Source organism: Camelus bactrianus, chromosome 3 (assembly GCF_048773025.1).
Source record: "Camelus bactrianus isolate YW-2024 breed Bactrian camel chromosome 3, ASM4877302v1, whole genome shotgun sequence".
Taxonomy (NCBI): Eukaryota; Metazoa; Chordata; class Mammalia; order Artiodactyla; family Camelidae; genus Camelus; species Camelus bactrianus.
In genome coordinates, this window is record NC_133541.1 from 14979584 (window position 1) to 14997667 (window position 18084).

The window sequence follows — 18084 nt, forward strand, 5'->3', positions numbered from 1 at the left end:
AGATTTTCCCTTCTTATAAGAATACCAGTCATATTGGATTAGAGTCCACCCTAATGAACTCACGTTAAGTTAAAAATGTGTTACATCTGCAATGACATTATTTCCAAATAAGCTCACATTCTAAAGTTAGGGGGATTAGGACTTCCAGATATGAATTTGGGGGAGACACAATTCACCCCATAACACCATCTCAGCTTGTGTGAAAGAGACACCGTCTCCCAACCTCTTGATTTAGCCAGTTTCCTTTTTTATGGTCTGTCTTTAGCAACACTTCCTCTTCCTCCTTGTATTCATCAAATTGCTGATGGACCGAAACCCTGCACATGAATATAAAGAACGCTGGGATTTGTACTGAGTTTTGCCGTTGACTCATGGAGGGGGTGAAACTGGGTCTGAGGGCCATAAGACACTTGAATATCACTGGGACTTTCTCTTGCTTCCGTATGTTCCTTTCTGCCTGTTGGCTTGATTCTCCTGCCAGCTGCTCAGGCGAGATAGAATCCATGGCTACAGATAGTTCTAGGCTTATGTCCATGGAGTCTCAGGCTTCCAAGAAGTAAAAGCAGGCATTTCACTGCCAGTTCCTGCAAGAACAAATGCAAGGAAGGCTTTTTATAGTTCTCACTTTGCCGATATGTTCACCTCTGGACCAGTTGCTGTGGCTAAAAATGGATGGACTTTATCATGGCTTACCGGCTCACACTTCATGCCCTGGGATTGGGGGTCTGTGACCAGAGGTAAAGTGGTTTGAAAGAAAAACAGACAATAGAGACAGCAGACACACTTCTATTCTGCTAGCACAGTTTCCACTTCAAACATCTCGGAAAATGATGTTTAATCTCTTATTTCAGAACTCATTCAATTGAAAAAATGCAATGCTAATGATATTTACAAGTTGCTTCAGTTCCTTTTAGCAATCATTTTGTAATTTATCATGCTCTTTATCTCCTTCTTTTGTGCAATATTTGCTGTTTTACATTTCAGAATATTGTCCTAGATAACCTACCGTGTTGTGTCTGTGTGTGTCTGTGTGTGTACATGCATGTTTGAGTATGTGTTTATTTACTTCTAAAAAAAAACTACAAAACTGTGGTTGAATTACTGTTTTCTCCCTCTTATTGCTCAACTGCTTACCAATAGGAAAAAAAAATCATCCTCTGGGATGTGTGTTGTGAATGGATTTGAGACAATGTCGTCATTTAACATTTATCAGACTTTCGTTAAATACGATGCCTTCAAAAATTGGAGGCAGATGGTAAACACGCATTCTTCCATGATCTCACTGTTACATTATATGTTCCCATAGTAGTCAGTCTGTTTTAGACCAAATTCTTCAGAATAAATACAATATATTGGAAAACAAGTAAAAATAATTGGAAAAACATTTATGTCTAGGCTCAGGGAAATCTTACTCCTTCTTAAGGAACTCCAACAAGTGTCTTACATGAAAGGCAATTCCAGTAGTTTTAGTATCAAGCCAGATAAAAACTGAACTAGATCAGCAAACAGAGGACACAGAAACCCACAGAGCTCTGTATTGGGAATACCAATTCTGAAGTAGTAGTTACTGATCTTGGCAGACGCTTTTCCTTCTTTCATACAAGGACTTTCTACCACGTTTCATATTTTCAATAATTCTTATTTCTCTAAATTTCTTCTAACACTCTGCATACTAGTTAGCAAACAGTATGATGGAAATATTGATAATGACATTTGAAGTGCTTAAGAGACCAGGTCCGGAGCATGCCTCGCTGATTGAGCTACTTCAAAGGCTAACCATCCTCTGCTACGTTGTAGGTTAGAGTCCACTTATGCACGCTTCCATAAAACTGGTTATCCTGAAGGGTCTTTAAAATAAATTACTTCATAAACAATAGAACACTATGGTAGATGGGTGGATTATGCAAACATGTATTTACAGTTCAAGGTTAAGACATCCTAGGTGAGATTCTGAGAAATTAGAAAATTAAATCTGCATACAATATTTTCTCTGGGTTAGTTAGAAGAACAACAGCTCAGCTAGAAACTAGCTTTCTATAACTGCTTGTAATTTTCATACGGCCGTCCTCTTCAAGTACCAATATGGCTACGCTTGTCATCTTTCTGTTTCAACAACCCACTGGGTCAAGAAAGTGAATTATTGGTTTAGTGAGTCCAGTTGTTGTGTCAGGAAAATCTGCACAGAAAATTCCACAGTCTTATGAAGGTTTTGTTTGAAGTGGTTGCACTTATATTTTTATCTTTTTCTTTAGAAACAACATCACGTGTATTTAGAAAGGCTAAGCGTTTCTGAGTTTATTAAGTGTCTTGAGTAATCCCTGAGATGCACATTGTTTTTCTCACTCCTGGAAACCAGAGGTGTGGGTGATTTCTTCCAGATTCTCCTTCTCTTACTTCACACCCCACGAAGCCGCTTTCATAGGACTAAAAACTCTAACACTGATCTCTGTTCTCTTCCAGATTCCTAGTACATTCCAGAATGTACTAGCTCTTTAATAATCCGTCTCAGTTTAAGACTCTGGGTAGAACTCTCCCTACTTACTGTAACATAGTGAGTGTTTTTGTTTTTCACGTCTGCATTATTCTGATAACTTCAGTAGCTATCAAGGCAGGAAAATGGGAATTATCCAATTGGCCTCACCACATCATGTTTCTCAGCAGTCTTCTTAATAATATTTTGATTGTTACTTCTGACCTTTTAATTTCCATTCAGCATACAATATTTTCTCAGCCTCAATTTCTGACCTGTATTGAGACTTCTCAGATATACATATTAGCCTGAGACTTCTCAGATACACACATATATAACATATATTTTAGAATTGTTTTATCTGAATTACTATTACTAGATATAAAACATTGTTGGCTATTAGCAACAATAGATTATCCATTAGAGAAAGAATATAGTATTTTTCATATAGAAAGTGAATCAGTTGCATATTTTAAGGAGTAATTAGTTCCATAGACATTGGATTTCATTTACTCAGAATATAAATGGGTTGATAGTTCAAATGAATTATTGCCAAGTTGATTCAAATACCTCCTTATTCACATTTGTTCAGCCTTGTTTTGCTCATGTAAGGACATTTCCCCAGATTCCAATTGGTATTCATCAAACATAATTTGCAGTCATTCCAAATGCTGATAATATAATGTAAAGAATCAGAAACTAGTCTTAAAGGACTTTCCTTGCATAAGTGAATGGAGTGTAATATTAAAGTTAGGACATATGTTTAAATACATCCCATTTCGTGTTTTAAAAGACAGAACTTAAACTTATGAAAAATGATTACTTCTTTATAATCTTCAAAATGATATTTTATCAATGAATAATAGCTTGGGTCATCCCTGGGGTTAGTGTTCTGACATTCAGTATAATAAACAGATACAAAGAATTCCTAAATTATCCTTTTTCATCATATATTACAGAAAGTGCTTACACATGGCACACAGTCACCTTTTAAAATTTCACAAATCCTTTTGTAAGATTACCATCTTACATATACTTCCATTCATGGTGTAAAACGAAAATTGATGATATATAAATAATTTGGCAATTTGGAAAAAAAAATTGCGAATTTAAGCAGAGACTATTTTATATTTTGATGTTCTAAACTGTTGTGGCCAAAAGTCTTGATGGCCTTGTCCATATCTCAGCATGTCTGTAGTTTAGATATTTAAACATAAAATGCGAGGAATTGTACTTTTACTGTCACTCCGCACGTCCCACATAATTCCTCATTTCTTAGAATGAACAGTGAGTAGTAGGGGACCAGGGTTTGGAACTATTCCCCTGATTCCAGAGATCAGTTTGTTTCAAGAAACATTCTTACTCGACTATATGTGGAAGAAACATGCAAAGGAAAGACTGTGGGTGTGATTTCCACCATAAATTTCAGCAAATAAATGTCTTCTTGCTTCTGGATTATTAACAAATTTCTGTAAAACCATTGTTTTTAATACCTGAACAATTAACATATGGTAAAGACTATGAAAGTGAAATTTAAATAGGTATGAATATAAAAAATAAAGTATATTATAGAAGACACTGTGCTATAAACCAAAATTAAGCCCATAGCCAAGACATTTAATAACCTATCCTTCCTTCCTCTTCATACAGCACTGAAACACAAAATACTCACATATTACATAAAGAAATCAATTTACAAAATATTAAAAAGGAAACAAAATATCATAGAGAATCCACCAAGTGTTTCACACATAGTAACAAAGCAAAATATATTAAACCTCGGACTACCAATTTGCATCACTACAAGAAGTCTAACAATGCACTACTTACAAGACGGACATCTCAAATAAGTTGACTCAAAGAAGGAAAAATTAAAAATCAAACATCACTCAGGCAAATTCACATCAGGGCACTGCAATATTAATATGATCCAAACTATCATTCAGGATAAAAACATTGGTCAAAATGGAGAGAGAGAACTGTTAACAATGAATTTGTAAAAGCAATAAAATTCCAATCAAAATGTGTGAAGACATCTTTGGGAATTTCTCAATCCTTCTCTCTTCTAGCTGCTATTTAATATTGATATATATGTGGGTACTAATACATAGGTACAATTATCTTCCATTCTTCTTTATTCGCTACAGTGTCTGTTAAACAAATTCAGTTTGGGATGTAAATAGATAATAATTTTACTCATTTCTTTATAAAGTGTTTTGAAACTCAGTTGAAGCTTTTAGTATCTCAAATCAGGGGAAAATAAAAGGAATAAACATTTGAAGCACCAGTTTGAAATCCTAGTGAAGTCAGAGAATGTAACAGAAATAGAATTGTTTGCGCATCTTAAATGACATGGATCAATTAAATTCTTTTGGTTTTCCCAACAAGTTTAGGTTATCACATAGACTGATCTGTAGCATATAATTAGTGCAAAAGGAAATTGTAGAAGCAAAAGGAGACAAATGATACATTTGGATCTAGTCCAGTAGAATGGTGGACGTTTCTATACTGTAGCCTTTGGAAAAGTTAAAATGCACTCTCGTGTATTTTTAGAAGAACTAGGCTGACAGTGTTTATAATGGGAGGTGAAGGAACTGGATCAGATCGATGTGCTATGATCCAAAGTGCCTCAGCTCAACACTCCCAAGGGGCCAGTTAAAGTTTATAATCCTTCTTATTGTAGCGGTTATTTGAGAAATAATTGCGGGCATGGGGGGATTTCTTTATTGTTTTTTTGCTGAGCTAAGTAGATTAAATCAAGGCTGCCTCAAGTTTCCTTTTTTTTTCCCCCCTCTATTTAAGTCAACAAAAATATTCAGAATCTCCAGAATGTCAGTAGAACACTGGAGGCAGAAATACCTAAAAGTGCTATTTTTTATTGTTCACCTGAACTCATGTTTATATGTAACAATCATTTCAAAGGTCGATGCAAGGGAATATGACCCAGTATATTATGTCCCTTAAAAGGCAATATAAAAGCCTAAGTAAGATATCATGATTAATACTCCACATCCAGTATGTCAAATCTAATGCTTAGAAAATGTAGGTTGCATTTGTTTGACATGTCAGTGTAATTAAGTCAAAATCGTTATAACACACTTAGACCAAACCTGATTCTAATAGCCAAATTATAAATACGTATTTATTTTCAAAATACATTTTAAACAAATATGTTTTTGATTATATATGCTTCTCCTTTTTTTTTTTAAACTGTCATATCATCTATTACATTCAGGTAGCAAATCATTTTTCTCTGAATAACAGGTACATCATTTCAAATCTTGTTGAAAATGCTGTGTTAGGATTATTCAAATATTTTAATACAATAAATAGCTTTGAAGAGTAATGTTTGAGAATGATATACATAAATATGACTCTTATAAAATTATAACACTAAAATTTGATGGAGAAAATGGGGCAGTGTAAATGAGTTTTCATTTTTATAAATATCACCTAAACATTTCTGAAACACTCAGGGAATATGGCCTTTCTAGTAAATTTACAACTTTAGAATCAACAGTGAGTGTTTAAATATTAAGATATACTTAAAAAGATTTTGCAAGTCTGTTAGGTCATCCATGGTTAACAAAATTAAAAAAAAATAGAAATCCAAATGTTCAATTTTTATAGTATTTCAGTTTTCAAAACTGGCTCACTGTCCTTACCTTATTTAATTTCCCCAAACTTAAAAAAATTAATATCAGAACTGAATCTATTCTTTTTTTGGTGGCTTATTTTAATCATCCAGCTTGTCAACAGAGAAGCCATGAAGACAAGAACACAGCTCAGAATGTGCAATAAATAATATGATTTACTCTTGGACAAATAATATCATATTGAACTTTCCTTTGAGATCTCAAAATATTTTCCCAAGCATACTCAGTTCTACAATTCTTTTAGCTCCTATACAGACTAGCCAATTTATCTCTAAATCTCACCTCTGTATCTTTTTCCTGTGGAACTCATTCCTCTTTTATTGGTCATTGAGCAACCTTGTATGATCATTGTTAGCTTACATATCTGCTGATTCTTTGAAACAAGAGTATGTCTGTTAAGTCCATCTGATCTAACATGTCATTTAAGGCAATCTTTCCTTATTGATTTTCTGTCAGGTTGATCTGTCCATTGACGAAAGTGGATATTAAAGTCCCCTACTATTATTGTATTGCTGCTTATGTCTCTGTTAGAGAACTCTGAGGGTGTTTCTTATTCAATTTTATATATTAAATGTAGAGCTTAGTGACTAAGGTATTTAATAAGTAAGTTAAATGACTAAAATAAAAGATGCAGTGAAATCAAAACATGTTAGAGAATATATCTTTTTCTGAGTAGAGATTTTAGCACCCATAAATTCCGCCCATATTTACATGCCTTATCCATTATTGAATTTCTACAGAGTACAGTGGATATGCACATTGAAATTTGGTAACTAATGGTTGGTAGCAGGAGTGGCCTTGCTTGTTGTCATTCCTTTATCTGCAAATGTGGGCTCTTCAGGGTTAGAAGATTTGGTCACTAAGGGTCATGCACCATGGTCAGATGACATAGAAAGGTTCACACTGGACTACAAACTAGTGCAGTCAATTGGGCACGTTGTCCTCATTGTGTCCAAGGAACCAGGCAAGAGGAGGAGCCCGTCTTGGTCGGGGTAACTGATCCTGATCAGTTGGAGGAGGTATGGCTTCTGTTATTCATTGAGGGCTGGAAGGAAATGTCTGGGGCCCAGGTCAGCCCCTGGGGAGCTTCTTGCTACTCCGTTCACCAATTAGGGCTGTGAATGGACAAGTGCGGCAAAAGGAGCCCAGGAAAGGTATGTTCGTCAGTGGCTCTGCTCCTTCAGGAAGGAGAGTTTGGATCTTACCACCAAGTAAGCCAGTCGACCCAACAGAGGTGCTGGCTGTGGCCGACAGACTTAGACGGGATACTGGGTGATGAGTACCAGTGTGAAACCAAGAACAGCTGCAGCAATGGGAGCTGAATTTGTCCTATTCATCTCCCTCTTCTATATTTTCATCAAAAGAAAAAGCCCACTAGAACTCTGGAGGAAGTGTTCCTTCAGCACGTTTGTAGAAGCTCGTCTACGTGGCAATAGGGTAAGACTGTGGTAACCGTGGAGACGCACCGCTCGGGTCTTCCTCAAAAGCGGTTCAGTTAACTGACAGCCTCCAGCCTCAGTGTCTTCAGGATCTTCCTGAGCTTTGAAAAGAGGTCACACTCTTTTCAGAAACCCTGAGCCATTAAGTGATAATGGGAAGTACACCACAGACAGGCTATTTCTGTCTGATGCTCTGGACTCATCTGACATTTTCCCTCCAGACCTCCCCACTGGAATGACTGTGTTGGACGTGGGTTGCAGTCCAATATCCTGTCTACCTAATCTTTCTTACTTCACCTTTTCTCATGTGTCAGATATGCATCTTGGTTTGAAGAATTTCCTTGTCCATTTCTCCTTCCTTCTTTTATCATGCATTGAGGTTCTCCCCTAATAAACTGTCTGGACTTTTAACTCCATTTTTATATCTGTTTCCCAAAGCATCCAGCTGACACATACATTTCACCAAAATTATAACTCATAGGGAATAAAGTTCTTAAGCTTTCACTTAATATACTGTGAAAATGTTGCTGTTGTGTATTTTGGACTGAATGTCTGTATCCCTCAAATGTGCATCTGTTGAAGCCTCTGCCTCCAGTGTGATAGTATTTGGAGATGGGGCCTTTGAAAGCACTTAGGGTTAAATGAGGTCATGAGGTTAGGGCCCTGGTATCATGAAATTAGTGTCTTTATGAGAGGAAATATCTCTCTATAAGAAAGCTGTCATGTGAAGAAGAGGTCTTGTGATCACAGAGCAAACTGGTACCTGCCTACAGACCAAGAGAAGAGGCTTAAGAATAAAAGGTAACTTGCCAGCACCTTGATCCTCTGCTTCTCAGCCGTCACAAGTGTGAGAAATGACATCCTGCTGGTTAAGACACCCAGTCTATGGTATGGTATTTTGTTATGGCAGCCTGAGCAGAAACACAGTGTGCATTATGGTTTAGAATTTGTTATATCTATGAATGTATTGTACATTTTCTCCATTATGCAGAGCTACTTTCTCACAAATCATATGAATTGCAGTTCTCCAATTTACACTAACTCTCTCATCTTTCCCTTCCATCATACAATACAAAACAGGAATGAATTATACACATTACACAGAAAAGGCTGTAATATATGATCTCAAGGATCAGAGCATTTATTAAGAGTGTTGTTAACAGAAATCAGATAAAAGACAGAAAAGAGCTCTTGTACAAATGCACATCAAAGCATATTTCTCAAATGAATACTCTAAAGGCATTTTAGAGGCAGATATGAAAGAGAGTAATTGGAAGAGATACTCTGTTATTAAACTTCACTCCTTCAAAAATTCTATCTCACATAACACTAATTATGAGAAAGTGTCTTGCAAATAATATATACAAATTTAATACTTTACTTTAAAATTGAACAGATTTATATTCACTCAGAGTACACAAGCTTTCTCAGTAAAATAATTTTTACAAAATGGAACTTCTAGTAAGGAGGTAAATGAAAGCCACCAAACTTTCTATTCTGAGTAGAAGAAAATGTTTCATTCTTTCTTTCTTTTCTATTTATTTTTGTAAATTGGGCAAGATTTATAATGGAAGAATATTTTGAAACAAAACTTATCCAAATGATGTAAAACAAAGTTCTGTGAAGCAAATCAAAGCACCAAACACATTTTTTGTCTATGTCCAAATTGCCCTCCTGCTATGACTTGGAATTTATAATGGACAAAAACATAATGAACATGTATACATGCAAAAAAAAAAACACTGCAGGAAATGCTGGAAGAAAGAGGCTTGTTAACCACCTTAAAAATAGTGGCATTTACTCTGACAATCTTCTACAAAATACCTTTATTTCCATGCTTGTGCGAAAAACAAAATCATCAAAGGAGACATCATTAAATACATGGAGAGAAAAACCTTGCAAGATTTGCAATTCTCCTAGGTAGAAATGAAAAGCAAAGTTTGATGATTACTGTGAATATGACATTTTCTGGAGAAACTCCATCAGAAACTATAATATTATAGAACAATACCAGAATCTTAACCAAGAGGAGTGAGCCCTGGTTACAGTTCAGGAGAGCTGGTTGTGCTCAGATATAAAGTGAGATATTTTATAGGAAAGAGGGCCTGTTGATTGCTCAGCTGAAAGCCATTTAATTGTCTGGCATCTATTACTTGTAGGAGCAAACGAAGAGAGGACAGCATTTTGAGTAGAGCCAGACCTTATAACATGTCCAGGTGGCCCAGTTATTGCATCCCTGGTTTAAAGACTCCCATCCAATATATTAAAAATGCAACTTAATCTGACTTGGAAAATTGTTATTTTTTTTTCAGACTGGATGAGAATTTGGCAAGGTTCATATAATAGAATGGTTGCTGTTTCTGCTAGAACTTTCTAAAATGGTACTGGGAAAGAAGAAAGGTAAAAAAAGAAAAGATCAAAAAACAAAAACAGTTCCTTTTAATTTTGAAATATTACCAATAAGAAAATTTGGCCAGAAAACATTTTAAATAGTTTTTCTAGCATACAGTATGTAACACGAAGCTTCTGACTTATCATAACTAGAGTTTATTAAATGGACACAGGATACCTGTCTGTATTAGCAAAAAAGGCGGCACAGAAAATAAAATAGCAAATAGATATTTCTCTATAGCATAGCTTTGGGTGGTACTGAAATCTGGTGTTAAGTACTCTTAATTAGATACAATATAGCACTATGTTTAGAGTTTAAAAGTAAAGAAGACAGAGAAACATTAGGTAAAGAACATGCCATGAAACACTCATTCTTTAAGACTGATTCTTTTGTGTCAATGTTTGCTTAGAAAAACAACTTTCTAAATATTGGTAATAAAACCAAAACCTCAACAGATAATGCTCTGTCCTTGTAGAATTTACAGAGTAGTGAAAAAGTTGCTAAATTAAAATAAAAATAAGAATAAATTGTTAATGGGGACAATGACGAATGGAGCCAGGACGACAGTCAGAACTGAATCCCTGAGGTAGGACATGATCATGTTTGACGGGGAAACAAACAAATAAACAAACACACAAAATCTCCCACTGTGAAAAATATTTGGAAACTTCTAGAGGAAGCAATATTGAATTGGTTTCTTCACTGTAGGATCTCTTAAAACCATTGCTAGTCTAATACATGTCATAATTCCCCATAAGATGAGAGACATAGGGTCCTGCACTCCTCCAGGAATGAACAATTAAATTCTCTGAGCACCTTACAACTCTTAAAAAAGATGTCTTTTTTTCTTAGGAGGAGAATCTTCTCAGTAGCACTCAGCCAGTAATTATCTCACACCAAAAGTGATGGAAGTCAATGAGCTTCTCATCCAGAGGACACAAAAAGAAGCAGATCACAAAATGTAAGTAAAGTTACATGAGACTGAGTTTAGAACGTAGAATGCATGGTAGGAAGTGATTAAAAAGGAAAAAAAGATAAAGATTTACTAACTTTGGTCTGATAAGCCCTGGATTAATGTATGTTATATGGGAAGTAGGACGAATTAATGACAATAGAAAATAGGGGCCAAAGCCTAACTTGTTAGATGATTGGTCCTGGATTCTAGATGGACGACCAGGCAGTGGTCAAGTGCAAAGTGCCCAGCAGGCAAGGACATTCTGACTTTTCTTCACGTGTCTCTGCTTTGCTCACAATCACCAAAGGAGGAAAAGTCACTTTGTCTCATCAGTGAGCTCCAGAGAAAGAATGAAAACACGCTCAGCCTGGCGCTACCGGCATGCCTTTAAATCTTTCCGCCTGCAGAGAAAACGTTTTGCTTTGTTTTGCTTTTTCCATTTGCATCCCTGTGAGATGGTCACATGAGCAGTATTTACTCCTCAAGAAGAGGTCTGTGAATCCCTAGCTTTTTCTATGACCTGGTGAGTAAGCTATTTCTGGATGAAGTAACAGAAAACTCATTGTGCCTGCCTGTTTCAGTGAAAGACTCCAGTCCAGCTTCCATCAACTACACAGCTGACAGTTTTCTCTAACATTCTGATTTCTGTGACTCGTCTCTCAAGTTGGTTCTGAATATAAAAGGGGAAGAAAGCGTGTGTTTGTCATCCATGAAATGATGACTCTACAGAAACATCAGTTCCCAGAACCTGATGATGTTCCATAGTACCGTAGGGTCAGGAAGGTGTTCTGTCAGGAGCTGTGTGCCTGAACAACTCATATTTGGGAGACAATGCATGAATAATGAATGCAATAGCTATTTATTGAACATCTACTAAATGCCTATTAAATGTTGAACAATGGCGCCTCTTTTAGTCTTCATGGTAAACGGAGAGAATTTTGGCACCAGAAAATGGATTAGTATTGAAGGTTTCTTATAGTCACCTAGGGAGCAAGGACACCATGAAGTAGAAAGTAGCAATTTGCACACTCTACCCGGCTACACTTCCTTCCATTAGGCACACTGTCAGCAGAATCCATATTCACTGTCAAACCTGACTCCTCGAGGGGCTGTAAACATTTTTCATGGTTTCTAACTTTGTTCATCTACTTCCTATCACTGAATATAGACAGTTAACCAAGATGAACAAATACTAAAGAAATACTTGAATGTGGTAAAGGACAAAAACAAAACCAAACAAAACAAAAACACTCCAAGAAGAAAAAAAATCCAGAGAAATAATGAGGAGATATGCAAAACAGAAGCACATTTAAGAGTGATTATAATTCATATGAACAAAGAAATTTGAAAGCATATCACATTTATAACTAATGAAAAGTGGTCATGACAAGTAGTCAGAATTCTAGGAATCTAACAAGATAATTTTGAATATTTAATCGTGAAACAAATAATCACAGAAAATGTTAGCGGAAGAGCTGTCCCTGATGACTGCAGCAGTGAACTAAAGGCCAAAGTGATGAGGTCAACTTGGAACATAACACAAAGGAAAAACGAGGGGCAAGTGGTCTCAAAGAGGGGCGATGGAAAGGTTTCAATGTCTTTTCATACATTCAACAATTATTTATGAGGGTAGTTTTTATTTTAAATAAGGCAACAAGGTAGGTGTCAAAAAGATAGCAAAGGTGATATTTGGGTAATGTTTTGGGGTGTTGAGAAAGTTAAGAGATATGGTCAACAGGCCCCATAAAGAGAGATTTGCCGGTTCAGATGAAACGGCAAAATCAAATTCATAATAAAAATAAGTTTCATTGAGCTGAAGATGTGACTATTCTGCTTGTAAGAGTCCATCTCATACCAAATAGGACTAATGAGAGAAAGAACACACCCCTCCCCAGTTACACATTAATGATATAAAAAGTAAAAAAAAATTACAGTGAAAATGATGGAAAGTCTCAGAAGAAAAATGTCAAATTGTTTATAGAGCAGGAGGAATTAGAGTTGCAATAAGATTCTGCAGAATTTATTTCTAGGAGCTGTATGAGCACTAGAATCTGTAAGAGTGCAAAAAAGTCTCACCATATCTGAATGACTTCTAAGAGTAAAGTGTAACAAAAAATAAAAAAAATTTTTAACGTAAGTTACGTGAGAAGTTTAACAACTATAAACACATCTGAAAATTGTCTGCATATATTTATTCAGAAAAAAAATACAGGAAATAAGGAATGAAAATGTGAAATCCAAGGAACAGTGATAATCAAAGGAATTATTAAAAGTTAAGTCTAATTCAAGAGTCAGTCTAGATGGGCAAACATCTAGCTTCATCACTTTTAGTTGGATAAGCACTGTATCCTTTAGTGCCTGAGTTTCTGTATCTACAGATGGGAATGATACTGGTCCTTAGCTCTGAGGACTATTATGTGCATTAAATGAGATAATATTGGAAGGCATTTGTACAGTGGCTGATGAATTGTATGTGTTATGTGTTGTGCCTGTTCCTCTTCCCCTCCTCCTCCTCCTACTCCCCCGCCTCTTGCTTCTCTCTCTCTTCTTTCTTTTTTCCTCCTCCTCCTTCTTCTTGCTTCTCAGGAAGAGTGAGTAAAAATATTGATTAGAGGATGTTCAACTGTTCTCCTCTAAGCCACCAATCAAAAATAATTTCTCACACCTTGTGGAGGAGACAGGAAGAGAAATGCTGTAAAGTCAGAAATGTTCACCCAACATTATTCCCTTTGAGGAAGTCACGTCAGAAAAATTCCATAGGAAAAAATGATCAGAATGAATGTCCTTGGCTAAGAAAGCTCTCTGCTGATGACATAATTGGATGTAACTCAATATTCCACACTAGTGTGTATGTGTGTGTTTTTAGGAGCACAGGTGTATAATTATGCAAATTTTGCATGGTCTATCTAATACAACTAACCAAATACTGAAATTAATAATTGATCTCGTAAAAGTCAACCATGGACCATGTGTAAGAGTGACAACAGCTATCAGTGATCATGTTCTTTCCCTAGTCCTCTTTTAATTCAGAAATACTCCTAAAAGAGGACATAAACTGGCCTTTTAGAAACAAGACTAAAATATATAGATAAAGAGAGGAGACAGGCTAGAGATGGATAGATACCAGACTTACTACTGATAATCCTTTCGCCCTGCCTGTTACATGAGTACATTCTCTGTAGCTTTTTTTTTTTTTAATTCAGTGGAGATGGTCAGTAACTTATGCTAGGTCAGGCAAGACGATTTCTTTTTATAATCCCTCTATTAAGCCTCCATTTTTAAAAATTGAATAGAACTTTTAAAAATAATATTTATGTCATATTTTCTACTTCCAGCTTACTCTTTTGCCAGGTATTTAGGGTATAATTCTGAATACAAATATAAGGAAGGAAAACTCTCCTATTAATTAAGGTAAAATTGACATCTTACAACATCAACTCTGTAGAAGTTACTTTTGATGATATCCAATGGGATCGAACTAAGATAGCTGTTTAAAAGAAAACCTCTGATAATTTTGTGCATGTGACCTGAAAAGTTGCCTGTGGGGAGCTAGAAAAATTTCCTTAAAGAATGTTTCTGTGTTTTCCAATACTTATGACTCAGCCATAAGTACCCTATGAAATCCCTGTGCCTTTTGGGATGATCAGTGTAGAAAAATGAAGAATGATTAACTGGTAGTAGCTGAGAAATCTCATAAACATTCATTTCTTTGACTGATTTGGGGGATTCCACTCCATAATCATATGTCTTGAGAGAACAGGGTCTCTAGGTTAAGAAAACACGAGCTGGGTACTCAGTGACTAGCCTGTTATATGCACATGTGTCTGCTTGATGCCTTGATGGCATTTGAGGACAGACTGAATGGAAAACTAATGTGATTTCAGATTAGAAATACATATTATGATGCTGTAAATGCATATTATAAAAACTAAGATTGAAAATGTTAGATACAATCTTTAATCATCTCAAAGATATTTGGTGTATTTTATAGACCAAAAGGTGTACCCGTCTGATAAGGAATCAGAAAAATTATTTTCTGTTAGATTCACTTTTGAGATACGTGCAAGGTTAATTCTTGCTCTAGTTTGATTTTTTTTTTTTCTTTCTCAAACCACACCCAATGAAAAACAGGTCGGGGAAATCTAGCATATCTAACTGTAGATAGAAGACTCAGAAGACTACATCATTGGGTCAGCATTAGCCTTAGACAGGGTGAGTTGCACAAATACATTCCTTACATGGGAAGAGACAGGTCTGATGAATTTCAGGCGCAGGTTGTCTACATTCAGAGCTCTCTGCTTACGATTCCAGTCGGGTTCTGCCAGAGCGTGCTTCAGTAACTAGGTGAGAGCAAGGCAGCTTCTCTCCGTCTGTGTAAGAAAGCAACACTTCTTAACATGATGACTTTTTTTGGAATATGAAAAGTCTATGGCAGATTGTGAGGCCTTGAGATGAACTTTTGTGGAGTTATAGTCATATAGAAGCATACATGACATGTTTCCTGAAAAAGAGTTGGTTTGGGGGAAACAAGCCAGAAGTGCATAGGATTAGGGGCACCCATGGGTAGTGAGTAACTCACATCCTCAACTCAAGACTTGTGTCTACTTGCTTAGGGCGGCGAAGATAATTCCCTCAGTCCCCAGCCCTACTAACAAAGCCCAGTAGTCAGCTGCTGTTAGTGCAGACAAACAATGAGACTTCCAACCAGACTGTGGAGAATAAAATGTAAGAAAATTTGAGAATGTTTCCATGTTTTCCCCCCAATTTGATATCTGGGGAAGTATGATTACTGGTCTCTCTCAGGATGAACTTTCTCATGAGGAAAAATAAAATAAAAATAAAAATTCAGAATTGTGTGGCTGGAGTGTGCTGTGTAGAGAGTCTTCTTTTATCAGGCAGCTCATGATTTTCACAACAAACTGTGAATTTCAAGATGCAGGATGAAATGGCAGATTCTCGAACTGAAACTCCACATTGCAGAACTCAGATAAATATTTGCAAAGGTAATTCTCTAAAGCGTTGTTGTAAAGAATTTATAGTATCCTTCTTACTTTGTCAGTAGACAGAATTTGAGATGACTAAAACGTGTTTTTATTACAAGGGAATAAACCATATCGGTATTCCTATCATGTTATTAAAGCATTCATAACATTTAAAATTCTTCCTTTTCAGAGACACCCAGATGGAAGGAGATTCTTAAAAATTCATTATATGTGATGAATTTTTTATTTTAATTTGTATTTCTTTTTCTCTACTGTTAGATTATACATGTAGTAGAATAAATCATACATATATACATTTTATAGCTGTTTATTGAGATACATGTTTTTCTCATAACTCACACTTATAAAAGCTCATGTGTGGTAAGCACAATAATAGAATTTAAGATCGTGACTTGCCAATCTACTTTATTTGTGATTAATTTCATAAAATATACTGATTTCATCATTACACTATTAAAACAAAGCATCATATTTTTGTATTGATAATTCCTTTTGAAGTTAAACAGATGAAATGGTGACCTGCCACAGATAGAGAATTATTGTTTTGGTTGAAGAGCTAAATAGATAGTTATTAGTTTTCTGTCTAACACATGATTGTTCGATTAGGCAGAAGATAACTCATGAATATATAGAAAATTAGCAATTACTTTTGCATAATCATCACAGCATGGAAAGTGTTGACTAAAGCAATTAATCCATTACATGATACCATTTTAGTATAATTTTCATGTAATACTGTGCAACTGACTTTCCTCATATTACCTCTGGCCTCTGTTTTGATCTTCTCTTAAATAGTCCTAAATAATCAAATTCTCATGTATTATAAAGTTATTCATTTGACATTATTTCTCAGAAGTAAAAATTCTCATAAATTAATGCAAATAAATGCATTTGCTGAATCAATGAAATCAATAAATACAAATAGTATTGTCGTTACATTAATTGTGTAATGACTTAATCTTATTGGGAAATGATTGTTTAAAGAATCCTGGGTGTCAATGGTAAAGCAAATCTTACCTCTCTCTTCAACAATTTTAAAATAAATTTCTTGATCTTATAGTTTTAAAGCTTTTAGGTCTTACTTATTAATTTGCAAATATTAATATGTATATATATGTTTATAGCTGTTGTGCTCAAATTACCTTCTCACGTGTAAGAAGTTAGGAAAAGTCCATATTTTAAGACTTTTAATGTCTCAAAATTTTTATCTGAAATGATTATTTATTATAAATCCACCTTGTAAACATTGAATTATAGAACCAGATGTCTACCTGTTTCTCCTAACAGCACTTATTTGAAAGGCATGCTAATTTTTATAGTCATTGCTATCAAATTCTGTGGTTTAAAAGCTGTAAAGACATCACCTGAGGAGAGCTTTAAGTGACTGATCTACGCTGTCTCCCAGAATAATTAATTCAGAACCTCAGAGGGTAAAATACAGATATCAGTCATGGGTAAACCCTAGTTAATCTAATACACAAGCAAATCTGAGAGCCAGGGCTGAGAACTGCCTATAAGCATCGTGTGTGTATTTGGACACCGTGAGCTGAACGCCACCTGAAAAAGACGACTGTGGCGGTGCTTTCACAGATAGTTTTTCTTCCTTCAACTTAATGATTTTTCTTGGACTTACCATTGTTTCCACATTGCAAAAGCCTCTAACTGTATACTACGTTCTGATAGCACTAATCCCCAGAGATGTTGAATTTTCAGCCGTTCTCAATTTTTGCTGCAGATTGAAATTCTCTAGGGACCTTTGAAAGACTCAGGTACTCAGCTGATTCTGAAGCACTGCAAGGCTGAAAACCTTTCCTTTGATCTATATGCATGCTGGACTCACACCGGTGCTTTGGCATTTTTTTTAATCCATTCAAAACACTTATTTTACCACTTTATTATGACTGGATTTAATCTTCAAGTTCTTTTTTTTTTGCTAAGAAAAAATTTAATGATTATGTAGTTATCAATTGCATATTCATAATTAAAAAGGAATACAGCTAGATTAAACAGTCTTTGAAAGTTCAGAGTTTTAAAAAATATTCTTCGTACTTTATGTGGCTTATAGGTATTGCTCTACTAAACACGGCAGGTTGCACTGTACAATTTTGAGCCAACTGTTTTGTTTTTTAAACATTTTGCAAGTTTTAGGTGTACAACATGCTGATTTGA